General features: G+C 39.6%; 1 long non-coding RNA gene across 2 annotated transcripts in view; it reads left to right on the forward strand.

The window, feature by feature from the left end:
• LOC110132266 (uncharacterized) overlaps nucleotides 1-19494 on the forward strand; it is a 314824-nt gene that overhangs the window by 294811 nt on the left and 519 nt on the right. The window lies entirely within an intron of this gene.

The raw sequence follows: 19494 nt of genomic DNA on the forward strand, positions 1-19494 counted from the left end.
AAATTTTTATTATGTGTATTTTATCACAATTTTTTTAACTTCTAAGTTTATGAATGGTATAGTTTTACACTTCTGCACATCTAATTTTTTTGGTTCTAATTTAATAGAACACAGCTGGGTTTTCATATAGGAGTACTACATTCAGTCTGTTGCAGTATGTTGCTTTGATTGAAGTATATAAAGAATACCCGGCATCATGGTTAAGTGTTAGAAAAAGAGCATTTTGGTAATTTTACCAAATAATTTTGGATCTTCTTTGATATTATACCAAAACTCAATAAGTGGTAGTTTCTTAAAGGTTCATTGTGATGTGGAATCTGCAACTATAAAAATTAACTTTAGATACTCTGTTATATTAAAATCCATTTTCTAATTGCATTTTGAATGAATCTTTTTTACTCTTGACTTTTTTTAACATCAAGCATAGGTTATTAGGGAAATACAGGTTTACTAAGTTATACCCTCTTGCAAATGTTGACACAGTATTTAATTTTACAGTATGAAAAATTGCATGTTATTAACACTTTTGATGTTGTCAGAAAAGCCTTTAAGTATTCTGAAGCTATAGAGCTGAGTGGTGAATATTTTCCAAAATTCTAATTTTTTCTTGAAAGCTCAAGTTCAATATTAGCGATAAATACTATCAGTGATTCTTCAACACAATAAGCTTACCTTGCTTTTTTTTTGTAAAAAATCTACTAAATATGCCAATGTGAAATATCCATAGTGTGTCTATTATTCTTTCAAGTGAAAATAGGGCTTTGTGAAAGTAATAAGTCTTCAGCTCACTACTCAAACTATAGTGCAAGAGCTTTTCCTCAAGACAACCGCTGTTATCTAGCATGCAGGAGAGCTTTATGTGCATGTCCCCGTCTGTCCTACAGAATATTAGAAAGATGTGAACTTAAAGCTCAAGGTTTAATAAAGGTAATATTTTTTTTACTTCTTCATTAAGGATGTTCTTAAGTAGAACTGGCTTTTCCCCCCTGGGAGTGTGTGGCAGTGAAGAACACAATGGCCACCAGTACCAGTTTGATGCCAGAGCCTTGATTCTTGCTAAGGAGGTTGTAGGCTTAACTGCCATTGTTTTTACACCCTCATTGTAAATGTCAGGACAGTGAAAAAAGGCAAATAACATCTTACTGTTAGCATGAAAAACCTTTCATCTTGTGGGTCCCCAAAAAGCAATTTGTGAATCATGTTTTAAGGGCATCTGATCTAGCGGGTCCCCACTGAAAAAGCATTGAAATGATGGCTTTAGTACAGATTTTCTGGGATTGTGTCTTGGCTTTGTCACTGACTGTGTGGTGGTAAGCAAATTACTAAACTTAGGGAACCTCTGTTTCTTCTTCTCTGTATGGGGATAATATGATACCTACCTCAAAAGAGGGCTTGAGGAAGAAATAAGCCAAAATAAGCATGTTTACCCTAGTGCCCAGCCCACTGCATGCAACAAACGTTAGCTCTCAGTGTTAACATATATGAAATGTACATATGAAGTAAGTCTGTTGCTGTTATTAATGTTGTTACTGCACCTTTGCAATATACTATACATATTGTGTCCAGTAAGTGCTTCTAAAAGAGGAGTTGTCTCCTCATTTCTCAGGTGATAAGTTCCTGTTTTTGAAAGCTCTGCTTTAACAACCAATCAGTAAAGACACCTTCAATAAATGCTTGTTGACTGAAGAGTGAGGTATAGAAAGAAATCATTGCATATGTGTCTCTATTTTTAGATTATCATGCAAGAAACGCTTCTGCCACTACGTATAAATGAAGATTATAAAAATAAAGACCAGAGTGTTTTAATGCTTGAACACAATTATTCTGAAAGGGATTCTAGACCTAAGACAAACCTAGCATAGAACCTTCAATACTAAAGAGAAAATTAAAGCAGGTGGCATATCAGACATAGAACAATAAAACAAAAATTATCCAGGCTGGTTACTGGGCAACTCTAAGAGAGTGTTGCAGTTTTTAAATATTTCTATTCAAAGAATGATATTTTTTTGCCAGGAAAAACATAATCTATAGGAATGAATCCCAGGTTGTTATTCATATTATTTCTTAAGTTGAGTAAGAGTCATGACCTTCACAACCGACCACAAAAGAAATTTTTATTCATATAGTGCAGACTTTTCAACTTCCAAATCTATAAGGACTGTTAGATTTCAAGGAACAGAATCATTGGAAAGTTACTACTTTTATCATATTTCAAGCTGAGCATGTAAATAATAAAGGCTGAACTCAGAAAATAAGGCTGATAATTTCATGGTGACCAGTCAGACTCCCGTTCCCATCATTTTTTCCTCTGTTGATAGACTTCCCCAGGAAGCCTGGGAAAAAAACAAAAAGGAACTCAACTTCCCCCAAGAGAAAAGCCTTCATTTTTTCTTGGCAGATTCATTCCTAATCACATAGCAGGGAACCATTATTAACATCTGGTTATTCAAAAAGAGCCACTGAATTATTATAAAAATGTTTCAACTCATCAGCTGAAAACTCAGATGATCTACAATGTGTATGATGCTTTTTTTCTCCCTTTAGTCAAGAAGATAAATGGAGAATTTTTTATATTTCAACTTCTATTACACATTTGTTTCTAATCTGGGGAAATTCTTGTCTGCCTACTGTACTTCCATATCAAAGACCTATATGTCAGCCTTTGCTTCTGCTCCTCTCACCCTGGGTTTCTTTTAAGAGGACAATTTTTTAAAGAGTGAGATTACAGCAAAAATGAGTTGCTTCAAAATGGTCACAAGTCAGGTGCTATTACTGAGTTCAGTTCTCATTTAGTGAAGTCACATGCTTGTTAGATTGACAGCAATTAGGCAGATCTAATGTCTTCATGCTTATCTAGCCTCTTCATCCTTTAAAAAGTTTCTAAAACTTAACTGTCATGATTTGTTACAAACACACCCCCACCTGAGTTCTCAACATTAGGAGAGACCACTTACTCTATTGGCTTAAGACAGTAGTTTAGCTGGTGGCATTTAATAAACAGAAGGCATTTCTCTGTCTAAAACCCTCTTGTGGCTTCCAACTGCTTGCGCTCCATGATATAGAGTCTCATCATAGCCCACGAGGTTTTGCTTGCTCACCCATCAAGAGTAGATTAAGCCTAGCTGAAAAAAATGGTTTTGGACTCGCCCAACATGGATGAACAGGTTAAGATCTACGCAAGCAATGTTTACTTAGCCAAGGCCCATTCCCATCTTCTTGCCCTAATAATGGATACTGACTTTCCAACACTCTGTCCTTCCTGCCTGCACAACTAGCCCCGCCCCCAACCCTCCACCTGCTCCAGCCCTCTCCTGCACACTGCCCAACACCAGCCTTCCTGAACTAAGGCTCTGCCAAAATGCTCTTCAAGTTTCAAGCAAATCCTACTCAATTTCAGCATGAGTCAGGGCCTCAAAAAGACTAGGCAGCTCTGCCTCAAACATACTCAGGCTCTGTCAGACTCTTCTGTCACACTGACCACATGGTAGATAACTAGCTATGAGCTAGTTTGTTTTTTTTACTGTCTGTCTCCCCACTAAGCCTCATAAATGCAGAGACTGGGTCCATTTGGCTAGTATAACCTCCCCAAAGCTAGGAAAGAATCTATAAATAGGCCCCTGGAAAGCATTTCTTCCTTGTGCCAGAAAATCCTTAATAATGAGAAACCCCTCCTAACCAAACTTTACACTGGGGTGAAAGTCAGTGGAATGAATGTCTAGGCAGGTGTCAGAGGGTGAAAATTCTTGACGATATGCTAAATGTAAAGAAGAGAAAGTGAAGAGGCTGAGAGTTTTAGGGTGATTGCAGATATATGACAGCAGGTCCTCCCCTAGCAGTTGTGTGGCCTGGTTCAACAGTGCAGATGGTGGCTCCCAAACCCCTGGTCTAAACACTTATAAGCTCAAAATCAAACTAATGAACAGTCACATGATATATCTTCTATCTGATCTTGAAAAATATGCCTTCAAAGTAAACTGGAAGTCGGGTCATCAAACAGTGAAATATAGAGACTTTAATCAAGTTGGGTTTTCGACATGAAAATTATCCACATCTGACAATTCTTCAGTAGGAAGTAATTATGTTCTTCATCCTTTAAAGGCACACACACACACACACACACACACACACACACACAACCCCCCTAGAGATTATAGTTATCCCTATTCATTAGGAAAAATAATTTCATTGTTTTAAAAAAAGTACTAAGATATATATGGGAAGCTCAGGATCCGATTTAACTGAACTTGTGAAACCTACATGTGTACAATGGGAAGTTCCTGCCTGTAAAGAAACGGCCACTCTCACTTAATTGTCTCTCCCCTTTTATATCTATCACAAGAACAAAGTCATGCTCTGTTCTTTCTTCGTACATCTTCCAACTCAATATTCCAATAACTGAAGACCCTTCAGTTATCAGCCAGCAACTAACAGTACCCAGTCTTGTGATTACTGCAAGCATTTTGAAGGTTATCCATGTGTGTGGGATCCAAACAGTGAGGAAAAACATTTACACATCACATGGATAGACCCTGCTTAACAATATGGATGTGATCTGGAAAGCATTGTGCTCCCCAGTGCTCCAGCTTCCTTGGTTTTACCTTGTCTGTGCAGAGGCTGTTCATCTTCATTTCTGGCTGGTGACTTTCCCAAGCATCTTTAATTTTATCCCTTTTCATCCTCTCTGTTGAGTAATTACCATAATTTTCATTCAGATACTCTGTAAGGAACTTTATTATGTGATTTATAACTAAATATGATCTGTGAATCCCTTTGAAAAATGGAACAACCTACTGTCATATGAATAAAATGATTTCACGGTACTTTCCTATACAATTCCCATTTTACTGGTTGTGATACAACATAGTTCAGTGAAAGAATTGCTTGGGCATCTTTTTGCTTACCTGATATTGTGCCTACTACTTTTCTTAGGAAGACAAAAACACACCAGGAAATGAACTTGGAAGAATGAGATATTCTAATCGTTTGATAGTAATGATGGAGGTGTGACTAGCCATTGCTTTCTGGGCCAGTTCACCTCTGATGTGTTCTTCTCCCAATAAGAGACTTGTTATTTCTTCTTCCTCCATAATTTCCCATCTCTTTAAATGCTTCTAAAGTAGCTTCCCAGGCTGAAACCTGGGAACAAATGGTAGGAGAAAGAAGGATACAAGTCCAAGGTGAAATGTATTAAACACAGACTTATTTTTCAGCGTCTCCTCTGGGCTCCACCTCCTGCAGGACTAATGCCTAATGATTCCAGGAAGTGAAAGCAATTAAATTTCACTTGGTGTAAAGTTGAAGAAATTGTCCCATGTGAAAAGAATGTTTCTTTGCCACATTCCATAGGTGGCAATAAACAGGCAAATTCCACTGGTTTTGATATAGTAGTATGAGCTTTCACAGGGCTCAGGTTGATTTCATTTTTAAAAGTTGAATTTATGGGACAGAGGACTGAAAGGTTTGTACTGACATGTTTAAAACCCTCTTTTAAAAAGTGGCATATTGCATCGTTCCATTTAAGTGTTCACACCGCAGACTGAAACATAATCTGTTTACTGAAAAAACAACTTTTTATTGCCCTGTGAATAATTTCCCATTGAAAAAGAAAACAATGTACAATATTTTAGTGCTTTGTGAAACATCTGGAAATTTTTCTCCAGTTGCAGAATCTATTAGGAATTTGCATCCACATTCAAACTACTGATTTTTTAATTTAAAGCAGAATAACTTCAAACATACTATTGAACAAATCTCAAAGCAACAGCTTCCAAAGGCCCACCGAGGGCACTCAAAGACACAGCAGCAAACTCACCGAAACTCACATCTGGCCTCACCAGGAGCCCATGAGGGATGTTTTACATCTTCATCCTCACTTTCCTTCACACAGTGTAAAGTGGAATGTATTAGTTAAGGTTATGCCAACTGCTCTAACAAATAAACCCCAAATCTCAGTGGCTTAACATAGGGAAAGTTTTTTCCTGTTCACCTAACAGTTCAACGTGGGTGTGCTGAGTAGGCGAGCAGCTTCCACGTCAAGGTGTGGGAACTCTAACTGCTTCCATCTCTGACTCTGCACCTTCCACGGGGAGCTCTGCAGCAAGGAGAAAGAAGATGGAGATTGAAGTGGTACCCACAAGGCCCACTTACATCCATGAGCGAACTCAATCACGTGACCAGACTAACCACCGGAAGGTGAGAACGGCAGGCTAGTCCCAGAAAGGCCAAGGAAAGAGCTTGGGCAACAACTAGGCAGTCTGTAGGTCCCAGTCAGTACATTACAAGACTAAAATTTCTTTTCAAATTTCAGCACATTCTGAATTCATTATTCACTTCTCTAGCCCCTATTGTGGGGTCTATATAAGTCACTGTACTGAAGGTCCTGAGTGATTTGAGGACATTAGCAGACAGGAAAGCCACTAGCTTTAAATATTTTTTCCTGAGCTCAGCTTCAAAGCCTTTATTTGTGAAAGCTGTGAAATGGGCTTAGTGGTAGAGACAGGAGATGCACAGTAACCAATTTCAGCTCTGGAAAAGATTATAAGCTTTGGAGTAAAAAATTCTTTTTGCACTTTATTCTGTTTTACTTTTCTCCCAAGGCAGCCACTTCTCCACAAGAGACCTTTATGCAAACTTAAGACTCAGGAACTCTACAAAAAAAACCTTTCCACAGTTGTTTAAGTGCTGAGGTGCAGGGACAATACTCAGAGCTAAGGTGATGCACTGATGTGAACCAGTTTCCCTCAAGAGTATGTCCAGCTTGAAAAGGTAAATTAAAATATGAATAATTGAGGGTCATCTGAGGGTCCCTCCTTCCCTACCCTGTGCCTCCTTTTTCTGCCCAGCTCTTGTGAGCAGCCCTTCTCTGAGGTACCACCAAATAGGATCCAACATCATTGTCTTATGGTACTTGCACATTTACCTATCAGCCTCTTCCCTGAGATGATAAAATCCATGAGGGAAAAGACCCTCTTTATCTTGTTTGTCCCCAGCACACACCACAGACTCTGGCTCCAAATAGGTGCTTCCTCTACACTTGTGGGGGCTTCCCAAGTGGCACAGTGGTAAAGAATATGCTTGCCAATTCAGGAGATGCAGCAGACACAGGTTCGATCCCTGTGTCAGGAAGCTCCCTTGGAGTAGGAAATGGCAACCCACTCCAGTATTCTTGCCTGGAAAATCCCAAGGACAGAGGAGATTGGCAGGCTACAGTCCATGGGGTAGCAAAGAATCAGACACAACTGAGTGACTGAGCACACACACTTGTGGAATGGGATTGATCTGAGTGCAAGTTATAGAAAGATCAATTCCGTAAGACAGTAAAAGAATCAAAGAGCAGCTAGTGTTCAAAAGAGAGGACCACGCATCTGGCTCAGGAAGGGTAGGGAGAGGGGGGAAGATTTCCTGAAGCATTTGAAGTGGACTTTAAAGGCAGGATAGAGTTTCAACATACAGTGTTTCAGCGACAGCCCTACAGACAGGAACAGCATCTGTAATGCTCAGAGGTGAAAAGGCGAACATGCATTCAAGGAATAGCTAGTACTCTTGTTTATCCTACACTTAAAGCGCGTAAGGGGAGGGGTAAGCAACAGGAATGGAAAGCGAGGTTATGACTATTCTAGAAAGGGCTTTGAGTCTCAGGCTGACAAGTTTCCATTTCATTCTGGAGGCACCAAGGAGCTGGGGGAGGTCTGGTACCAGGAGGATCAATCTGCCAAGTGGGCAGATAACGCAGAGTGTATGAGAGAGGTTGGAAGAGGAGAGGCCTCTACCAGGCCTGATATCAATGCAGGTGGATAGCCTCAGGGCCCTACCTGAGGCAACGGACAGGACAGGAGAAGGTGGAAAAGCCCACATCTCTTGATAACTGGTCAGATTTTTAAGGAACGATGACCAAGGAGGAGGGCTAGGAGGGCTACTGCTGCCATTCCTGGGAAGAGGAGCTTCAGGAAGAAGAACTCATTCATTGATTGAGGGAAAGCTGGAAAGTTGAGTTTGAGACCAGAGTCACAGGCTTAGAGAACATACTTACGGTCGCCAGGGGTGAAGAATGGGGGGAGGGGATAGTTAGGGAGTTTGGGATCCACATGTACAATCTGCTATATTTAAACTGGATAACTGGCAAGAACCTACTGTGTAGCACAAGAACTTCGCTCAATGTGATGTGGCAGCCTGGATGGGAGGGGAATTTGAGGAAGAATGGATACCTGTGTATGTATGGCTGAATCCCTTTGCTATCCACCTGAAACTATCACAACATTGTTGATCAGCTATACTCCAATACAAAATAAAAAGTTTTTTTAAAAGTCAAAAAGTAAAACAAATTTGGTTTGAGATGTTCTGAGCTTGCAGCTCTTGGAAAAGGCAGAGTAGCAGGCTGGGAAGGTGGGACATTTAAATGTTTGAACAGGGAGCAGGAAATATAGAGCTGTTAGGGAAGATGGGGAGGTTGGGGAGGGAAGGAAGGAGGACCACATGGCCCAGGCCTCATAGTCATGAAATTTCTCACTGAGACTTCTGGCATTGCCTCTAAGTGAGTTTATATATACAGTCCTTGAATTTGTTTGGGTGATGAAAATTTAATAAATATAAACTTTAAAAGTATATTACAAATTTGCAACCCTATTGGGATATTTATTCACTGTCCTAATATACAGGGAAACTTTAAAAAAAAATAGAAGTGTCTTTTAATAGCTCTGAGTAGAGGGTCCACTCATAACCTGCTCTTACCACCAATCATAGCAATCTTGCCGCTAAACTATAATTGCTGCCCCTTCACCCACATCCCCACTACCTGAAGGATGGCATGGGGTTAGAATCTCAGTAAGTCAGCCTGACCTCTGGCAGAGACAAAGGCAACTTCATAAACGTTTGAGGAGGGCTGGTGAGGAGAAGGGAAGTCATCTATATCAAAGTAATAACTACAGACATCAAAGTGGAAAAAGACCATATAGAAGAAAGAGATTCTCTTCCTTTCAAAAATTGCAACACCGTCTTGCAGCCTTAGCAACCTTACATAACAATCTGGCAGTTCTTGAACTCAAACCAGCTCCATCTTTTGCGTGCAGCTTCCTGACATTATATCATGGAAGTTCTGTTCAATTCAGTGTTGAGATGCAGGGTGAAGAGATGAGAAGATGATGGGGATTCCACCCCAGTTCTTTTTAACAACTTGAATCCCATTTTTGGACACCAGACAAACTTCTGCCAAGAATCTCTCTAACCACCTTTTCTATTCGTCACTCCCTTTGGCTTCTGAGAGAAAATGGATGGAGAGAGTCACATGAGGTCAAGATGGGAGAGACTGAAGCAAATTTGAAGATGAGGGATAGAAGATCCTGGCCTTTTTCCTTCCCATTAAGTCCTAGGAAGACAGTTTCAAGAAGAAAGAAAACACATTGCCCAATTATTATAAGAATATACTTCTGATACACCTGTTTTACTTCCCAAAGCCAACTTTGACGACCTTAATTTTACCTACGCTATGGTATAAATTTTCAGTGAGATCTTTATCTCATCCTGACACCAATTAGCACATGAGTTTCAGCAGAAGAATCCACAGCAATTTAATACACACCTTCAAAGAAAAGGAAACACTAATCGAAATGAAGACAGTCTCAGAACCAATAGAGCAGGTGTGCATTTCCATAATGGCTACACAATTCAGCCCCATCGTCATGTTTGCTCCTTTCGCTTGTGAACTGAATTAGTAATCTTCGCATGCCCTGTCCAAGTGATTGAAATAAATTACTTTGTTAAATTGCGAAGCAGGTTGACCCATCTGTTGGCCCACGAATGTTCAGATTCTCAGAGGGTTTATTATTCCAAATAATGACTGCCATATGCAGCGGTAAACAGTTCCTTTAAAACTGACTGAAGGATTTGGTGCAACTTTTGAAGGCAATTTATAAAGCTGTTCGTGTTCTCCTAAAGGATCTGCCCTTCAACTAACTTCCAGAAAAGTTGTCTTGATTGGTTAATCCTGGCAAGACACCTTGTTCTCTTTGGACAGGAAAGAGGAAGGACAGAGCAGAAACATACGTTCTGGGAGGACCTACTACGTGTCAGGCACTGGCACAAACGTGAGCCCTGCTCCATGGCATCTCCCACAGTCCTGTGCAGTGGAAATTAACAACCCAGGGAAATTGGAAGGCCAGAGAGGGCAAGTGGTTCATCCAGAGACAAAGGCTGAGGTGCAAGTGGAGACTCGAACTCAGTCCACTGACTCCGAGACACGCTGTGCTATTTCCACCAGGCCTGAGCACATGATAGAAGGTATCTACACTGGGTGATGCAGCAAGAATTGTGTACCCTCACAATTGAGACCCGTGGGAGAAAAAAATAAAAGAATGCTGATGCCACTGTTGAGATTCTGCAAATAACACCTTTCTGACAGGCTTATGCCCTCTTTCTTTTAAAAAAAAAAAATGAGCCTCAGGCTTCACTTGAGGGGTGAGGACAGGGCTTTGAACTCCCATGGGCAAGAATCTAATAGGAAAGTTTTAAAGACAAAAATCTGTGGGTCCTCTTTTCATATGTGGCTTTCCTTCCTTTAGATCATCCTCTTGTTAAAATCCCTAGGGAAAATGCATGCTCTGCTCACATGAGGTCTGTAAGCTACTCTGACCATGGAGCAGCCATGATTTGTTCATGATGTTCACGGTGACTCACTGTGTAGATTACAGATGCTAAATTGCTGATGGATGGCCCAAAGCCAGCACATGGTCGGCTCCTCTGGTATTCAACGGCAGTATTAATCATGTGTGGAAAGGCCTTTTTTCCCTTCTGTGAAAAATGAAATGGCTAATATACACGATGGAATGAGTGCCCTGGAACAATTCCTTTCTTAACAAGAAAAGAATAAAGCTATTAAAAGAATAAACTCCTGTATGTGACATGATGACAGTGGGATTTTTCTGACGAGCTAAATGAATAAGCTCCCTTGCCTTTGATTTATGCCAGTGCAAAGAGTCTCTCAAAGCTTCAAAAGGCAGAGAGAGCATTTGGAGATGCCGACAGTCTCCACTCCCTTTATTATAAAGGGAATGAGAGGGTAAGACCAGGCCAAAGGCAAGAGTCTGACAGGCAGAGACCTGAAGAGGTCGGCACCTAAGGGCTGGCAACAGAAGGGAGAAAGTGTGCTTGGGTGGGTGTGCCAGAACCTTGGGTTGAGGAGGCTGCCCTCATTTCAACAACCCCAGAGGCACATTTGCATGGGTCAAAGAGAGGCCCTTCCACCCCAGTTGCTCTCCTCCCAAACCGAGGAAAGCCAACCTGTTCCTTAGCTGTCAGCTTGAATCCTGTGAAAGGGGCTAGAACTTAAAATGGTTCTTCATTTCCACCGAAGATGAAACCAAAAAAACACAAAGCCCACAGTCAGAGCCTTAGAAAAGGCTTAATATATAAAAATTAATTCCTGACAAAGGAGTGTGTTTAACGTCAGAAAACATGGCCCAGGTGATGTCCATGGAGAAAATATTATTATTTGAATTACACATTTTTTTTGTTTAACAAGAGCAATGTATACATGATCAGAAAAGCATAAAACCTCAGATAAAATCAAATTCAGAAAAACCCAAATCCATAAATATCCTACAAAATAACCTGCCAGTATTCTTCAAAAGTCATAAAAGACAGGAAAGACTGTGAAAGTGTCACAGAGGAAAGTTCCCATTTGTCCTTCACCTAGCTTCTCTTAATGTCAATATCTTACATAACCATGGCACAATTATCAAAACTCAGAAATTGGCCTTGGTACAGTACTATCAGGTGCTAGTGGTAAAGAGCTGGCCTGCCAATGCAGGAGATGTAAGAAACACCAGGGTTTGATCTCTGGGTTGGGAAGATCCCCCTGGAGGAGGGCATGGAAACCCAATCCAGTATTCTTGTCTGGAGAATCCCATGGACACAGGAGCCTGGCGGGCTACAGTTCATGGGGCCACAAAGCATAGGACACAACTGTAGCAGCTTAGCATGCACACACAGTACTACTAACTAAACTGCAGTCTTTATTGAGATTTCTCTGGTCTTTGCACTACTGCCCCTTCTCAGTTCCAGGATCCCATCCAGAGAACCACATTACAGTAGCTGTCTTCTCTGGTGTTTGACAGTCCCTCAGTCTTTCCTTGTATTCCAAGACCTTGACATGTTCAAACAGGACTAGTCAGACATTTTGATGTGAGTTCATAAATTTTGAGTTTGCCTGATGCTTTCTCAGGATTCGGCTGAGTAAGAGGTTTTTGGAAGGAAAACCACAGGGGTGATGTGCCCCCTGCACATGTCTTATCAGTGGTAATGTTGACCTTGATCACTTGATTAAGGTACTGTTAACATTTCAAGGAAGTGTTACTAATTTTCCCTTTTCATTAGAGGCAGTTCACTAAGTTCAGACTACATTCAAGGGGAGACAAATTAAATTCCAGTTCCTGAAAGGAAGAAAATCAAAGAATTTGAAAACACATGTTGAAACTGCCACAGAAATAAACAAACATTTTGAAGAATATACTTTGAGGCTACGCAAAATTCTCTGTGAAGTTTCATCCACTATTTTTAGAATTCCTCAATGGATATTGCCTGCAACAACTATTCCTGTGGTGTTCTAATGGGGATTTTCCTTTTCTCTCATTCCTTCTGTATTTATTATTTGTAATTCCCCACTGAGGAAGAGTTTTCCATTCTTTCTCATGTATTTATTGATTTAATCATGTATTTATATCAATGTGAAGTCTTGGGTATTTTATCCCTTGGGTTATAATCCTATCATTAATGTTATCATTACACATTATCATAAATATCAGAAGTCAAAACTGAAATATATACACATATATTTTATATAAGCATATTTATATATACATATTTTTGTATATATAATATTTTATATATATGTATATGTAAGTTAGTATTCAGACTAGAGTCTGTACTTTCCTGAAGGGTTTGGGAACTGCTGACTTTGACAAAGCCTAAGCCGTCTTCTTCCTACTGTACAATTAGAACAAACTTGGCTGAGGTCTTTCTGGATCACCTATTATATTATAATGTTGACAATAATGTCCACTGCATTCTCCTGAGACTTACTAATTTAAATGTGAAGTTTAATCAAAAGAAAAGGCATGCATTTCTTATTAATATGCTGACATTTTTGGTAGTTAGATGAAGTTTTAGCTACACTTTCAGAATAAGCTAGGGATGAGTACACAAGAAACACAATGAAATGGGTGTCTGCAATCCTAGAATAAAATGTCAGAAAATATTGTTCTGAAAATACGGGATGTTAATAAATATTTGTTGAATGTGTATATATATATGTAAAACTGATATTTTGGAATGATTTTCCAAGCATAGTGCTACTCATACTTTTAGCATTCTTTATTTGTTGTTGTTTTTGTTCAGTTGGTAAACAGTGTCCAACTCTTTGTGATTCCATGAATTGCAGCACACCAATCCTCTGTCCTCCACTATCTCCCAGAGTTTGCTCAAATTTATGTCCATTGAGTCAATGACTCTATCTAACCATCTCATCCTCTGCCACCCCCAACCCCTTTTGCCTTCAACTCCTTTTACCCAGCATCAGGGTCTTTTACAATGAGTTGGCTCTTCCCATCAGGTGGCCAAAGTATTAAAGCTTCAGCGTCAGTCCTTCCAATTTCTATTTAGCAAAGCAAAATGTGAATTTTTCATAAACAGTCTCATTTTCTTTGACTTTCTACCCATTTGTGTCCTAGAAGAAAACACCCTGTAAGTTTCTGTTTCTTCATACCTAATCCTACACGCTGTTTGTCCAATGTCCAAAGTGATGTTTTATTTGCACTTTATTTGACTTTATGTGCCAAGAGACAGCACACTGCCAGTGCCCAAGAGTAAATGAGATTAAAGTCTGCCTACCTGCTCTCAGCTTCCTATTTAGGACAAGGGGGTTCTCAGTCCATGAATGTGGACTCTTTCCTGAGACCAATCAACAATGGCAGTTTGGTCTGGAAATCTTATGTGGTGAGACTAAAATATCTGCATATAAATAATAGGCATGTTTGTTTCCCTTGTGCCAGGCACTATGCTACAACTTTTATGTATTTATCATACTTAATCCTCTCAACCAGCTAAGTGATTGTTATCAATAGCCATCATTCTCCCTTTTTTAAACCTGAGAAGACTTCATCTCAGACCAGGAGGTGGTGGGCACCTGGGATAATATATTCCACATATGATGCCTCAGATCTCTAGCCTCAACAAAGTTTCTATCATTGAGCTCAATCATGAGCCAAATTCACTGCTGAGATTTGCTATTTTGAGCTTATATGTGTGCTGGTGGTTGGGGTATACGTGGCTAAGGAAGGAGAGCGCTAGAAAGTGGCATTCGCAAGCCAATATCAGGTACTATGCTTGAAACTTTATATTATCTCATTTAATTTGCTTAAAAATGCAGGTAGATATTATCCTCACTTTACAGAGGAGGAGACTGAGGTTTAAGACTTAGAACAGCCTTCACACCCAAGTTTGCCTGACTCCAACACTTAAGCTCTTTTCATATACACAATGTGCTGCCATGGAATTTTCTCCTTGATCAAGAAAATGAGCCAATGGCTTAGATCGCCATTGCAATTTCCTATGTTATCCACCTGTTGAACCCTGAAAATTGGGTTCCAGATTTGGAGTGGTGAAAACTTTGGTGGCCAAGTGGAATCCTTCTTCCAAACATCTGGTGTTTGTTGTGCCCAGAAAAAGGTTACAATAGGTGCATCTCATGTCTTTCCAGGATTATCTGTTGATATCTCTATCAAGTTAGACATTAATAACTCTTTGCCAAGAGTCTGTAAAATCCATGAGCTCAGGGACTTTATTTTATTCTCTCTTCATCTCCAGTACCTAAAATATTGCTTAACATAGAATAGGAGTGCAATAAATATTATTGGGAAAATAAATGTTTTGAGGTACAATAACCCAACATTTAGCTCACAAACACCATCTGTGATGTGGCAATAAAAAGTTTCTCCCCTGTGAATATGTCTTCTTTCAATCCTAAAGTCATAGCCTAAAGAGGGAACTCTTTCCCGAAACATTAGGACTAGCTCACAGCAGAAGAAGATACCCTGGCAATAAGTTCACAGCATAAAGACTGAAACATAGTAAACAGATGCTCAAAAAATATACTGAAATAATAATTATTATTTTTTTCCTCCATGTGCCTAGGTTAACCATGTGTTAGCTCCACCTACTCTTCTAGGCCACTGACTACAATTTTACAAGTCCTTGCATTATTATTTCACCTATTGACTTGAAATTCATTTTCACATATATTGTCCCCTCCAGAACCTTGTTATTTTGTAGACAGGCTAATTAATATTAGTCTCATTTTACAGAAAACCTTCCCAGGGTTTTATAATTACTCAAATAAAAATTCTTTCTCACTATTTTTCCCAGTTTCATTGAGATATAGTTGATACATAACATTGTATTAGTCCAGGATATATAACATAATGATTTTTTTCAGCATAATGATTTGATATATGTATATATTGTGAAATGGTCATCACAATGAGCTTAGTTAACATCCATCACTTCATATAGCTAAGTTTTTTTTTTTCTTGTGATGAGAACTTTTAAGATCTCTCTTAGTAATCTTTGTATAAATAATATGTATTGTTAACTATAGTCACCATGCTGTACATTACAACACCAGGACTAAATTCATTTAAACTGAAAGTTTTACCTTTTTACCACCTTTACCCATCTTACCCACTTCTCATCCCACGCCACCCTGACCTTGGGCAAATCACCAGTCTGTTTCTATGAGTTTTTTCAATTCCACATATAAGTAAGATCATATAGTATTTGTCTTACTCCATCTGACTTATTTCACTTAGTATAATATCCTCAAGATCCATCCATGTTATCACAAATGGTAGGATTTCCTTCTTTTTAATGGGTGGATAATATTCTAGTAAATATATTTTCTTGACCACATTATCTTGATCCATCCATCCAATGATGGACACTCAGGTTGCTTTTTTGTCTTAGCTATTGTAAATACTGCTACAGTGAACATGAAGGTGGAGACATATTTTCAAGATAATAATTTCATTTCCTTTGGATATATACCCAGAAGTGGCATTTCTAGATCCTACGGTAGTTCTATTTTTGATTTTTTGAGGAATCTCTATAATGGTTTACATAGTGACTGCATAAATAGTAGATGCTCAGTAAAATTCTGTTGAACCAATTATTAAAGAAGAGCTATGTTTACTTAAGCTCACTCTTAGATATTCTACTAGTTTTATCTTATAAAAACATCCTGTGGTAGATTGTATAATATTCCCATTTTTCAGAGAAAAGAAAAGTTTAGAGAGGTTAAGTCACATGCCCAAATATACTGTGTATGTGGTGGAACTGGGATCAAATTAGGACAGGCTGTTTCAGAACCCTCAGAAACCTTGAGAGCCAGAATCATCCCACAGCACTCAGTGAACCTGCCAATCCCATTCCTTCCTAAAAGCCTTTGTTCTTCCCTCCACCTGGATCTTGGAGGCGTGGTTGTCTCCTTCTCATTCAAGTCTGCCCAGTGTCCCTTCCACAGAGACACCTCCCCCCCACACTTTCCCTGTAGAGTAATTCTCGGTTTTTTGACCCTGTTAAATTGCCTTATGGCATGAACCACTATCTTACATTCTCTTGCTTAATGTGATTATTGTCAAATCCTCCAGTCAGAACGTGAGCTTCATGAGAGCAGAGACCTGTTTCCGTCTTGTTGTTCACTATGCCCCACAGTCTGGTGCCGAGCATTTCCTAAATACTCACTGAATTCCAGAGTGAGCACCAGAGGCCAGATAACTGGGAGTGTCTTAAAGTGGACAGTATTTGTCTCCAGTCTTTAGGGAGCACCTGGTACGTGACTGGTGTGTATCTCTCCAAACCTATGAAGTTCAATTTTCATCTCAGTGTTTCTCATCTCATGTCCATGCAAGCACATTTTTCCATGCAAAGAGGAAGGCTCAGTGACTTGATGTTTGCAGCAGACTTTATAATCTCTCCAACAGAGATATGCCGCTGAAAAAATCATTTCTATCCCCCTCAGATTCTAGCCATACATACTCAGTTACTCCAAGACCAAAATGTCAGTTTATTCTAGTCTACAGAATGTTTCTCAACAGACAGACCAAAACATTAATATATTATACAGGATAAAGTCCAAGGGAAAAGAAAACTTTCTACAGAAAGCTCTCTCTGGCCTGGATCCCACATTTGAAGGAGAATATAACAATATTACTTGAACTTAAGTCTCTCAGTTTCCCCCGACCTGTGTCTGAATGAGCTCGAGGCATGTGACATGCATCTTGTTTTTGACCGTTATGAGTACGTTTATTGTCAGAAGAATTGTACGCCTCTCCGAGCAGACTGCACCCTCACACATGGCTGCCATGTTTGTTTCTTCAGAAAGTTGAGTGGCTCTGATGACATCACCTTGCTACATACTCTCCAACTTAGCATTTTCTAGCCCAGTCCCCTGGAGCTGCTCTGATTTTGTTCACTTTGAGATGCTCTTCTCTCTGTTTAGAATCACCCTCCTTCTGTCTGTGTCTTAACTCTTAATTCTTCTTAAAGACTTGGACATAATATCTCACCTCCCCTTGCCTGACATCACCCCTCACGTTCACTCACTCACTCAGACACCCCAGGTTAAGCCAGGTGCCCCCACTATGAATTCTGAAAGCACTTTAGGAAGATCTTATAATTAATGCATATGGGTTCCCCACATGTCTACTTTATTCACTTTGAATCCCCAGCACATCACTGTGGTCTGCACGTGAAAGCACCTCATAAAGGATTGGGAACTGAATTTATGCCAAATTTATACTGGTTCCCACCACCCCTGCCTCCATGTTGTTTTAAGTTGCCTCAGAGGAGAAAAGTCATTTTCTTCTACTCATTCTTCAGAAAGCTGATTTCACTCAGAAAATAATAAGACCAAGTTTTTAGTTTCTAGTGTCAGGCTCCCAAATATGTCTGATGATCCATACTCACGCATAGTGATGAGTGGAAGTGATGGTCTTAGAACTACAATCACTTTGTAATTCTCCTAAACAAATGGTTTGCTTGTGGGGGGCGAAGGGGGGAGTTGGCATCTTTATTTGGGTGATTGACCAGATTTCTCTTTCATATGTTTCTCTGTTAGAAAACACAGTCCAAGTCAGGGTCAATTCATAATGGAGGTAGTTCTGGCATACCCTTTGAGCCTTTATTCTTGGCTCCAAATGACCTCACTCTTGCTTTTCTTAATCCTTTTAACCTCTCTTTTTAAGTTATACTGTTTTGCCCTACTTTGTTTCAAATTCTTTTAGAAAAGGTTTAGTATGTGTACCATCTTACTTGATACAGTAGCCGATAGGTGCATCTGGCTATTTGAATTTAAACTGTAATTCATTAAATTAAATTAAAAGATCTAGCAATCTTACTCCTTGGTTTTTGCCCAAAGGAATTGAAAATTTATGTCCACACAGAAACTCGTACTCAGATATTATAGCAGCTTTATTCATAACTGCCTAAACTTGGAAGCAACCAAAATCCTTCAGTAGGTAAATGGATACACTGGCACATCCAGACAATGGAGTGTTATTCAGCACCAAAAGGAAATGAGTTATCAAGCCATGAAAAGACATGGAGGAAACTTAAATGCACCTTACAAGCCGATTTGGAGAGGCTGCATACCATATGGCTCCAAGTCTATGAGATTCCAGAAAAGGCAAGACAATGGAAATTGCAAGGAAATCAGTGGCTGCTGGAAGCTGTGGTGAGTAGATGGTGGAAGTGGTAGAGGCAGGCAAGATGAGAAGGCAGAACAGAGAATTGTTTAGGGCAGTGAAAATATTCTGTAGGATACCATTAGTGATGGATGCTTCCTACACATTTCTCCCAACCTGCAGAATGTACAACACTGGGAGTGAACTCTAATGTAAACCATGTACTTGGGGCAATGATGATGTGTCAATGGAGGTTTATGAGTTGTAACAAATGTACCACTCTGGTGGTAGATGTTGAGAATGGGGGAGGCTGTGCATGAGTTGGGGCAGAGGGTACATGAGAAGTCTTTATAACCTTTTCTCAATTTTGCTGTAAACTTTAAGCTGCTGAAGAAAAAAGTTCTAAAAAAAATAATCAGTTTAAAATTTAGTTCCACAGTCACACTAGCCACATTTCAAGTGCTCCATAACTACATGTAGCTGCCTATTACATAAAGCAGATATAAAACATTCTCATCATCACAGAAAGTTTCATTGGATAGCACTGATATAAGCTACAGTACAGTATAGTACAATATCATTTAATATAATGTATTTTTTGTTCTGTTGTGTTGCATAATTTGTCAGTTAAAGACTAAGGTCTCCCTAGGGACCTGCGATGGCAAGGGTCCTAGAATGCTATATTTAACACAAAGCACATGCTGGAGCTGAAGTGGAAGGCTCATCACCTCCAGCGTTATTAAAGACTCTTCCCATGTCTCTGGATGAG

Source organism: Odocoileus virginianus, chromosome 1 (genome assembly GCF_023699985.2).
Source record: "Odocoileus virginianus isolate 20LAN1187 ecotype Illinois chromosome 1, Ovbor_1.2, whole genome shotgun sequence".
Taxonomy (NCBI): domain Eukaryota; kingdom Metazoa; phylum Chordata; class Mammalia; order Artiodactyla; family Cervidae; genus Odocoileus; species Odocoileus virginianus.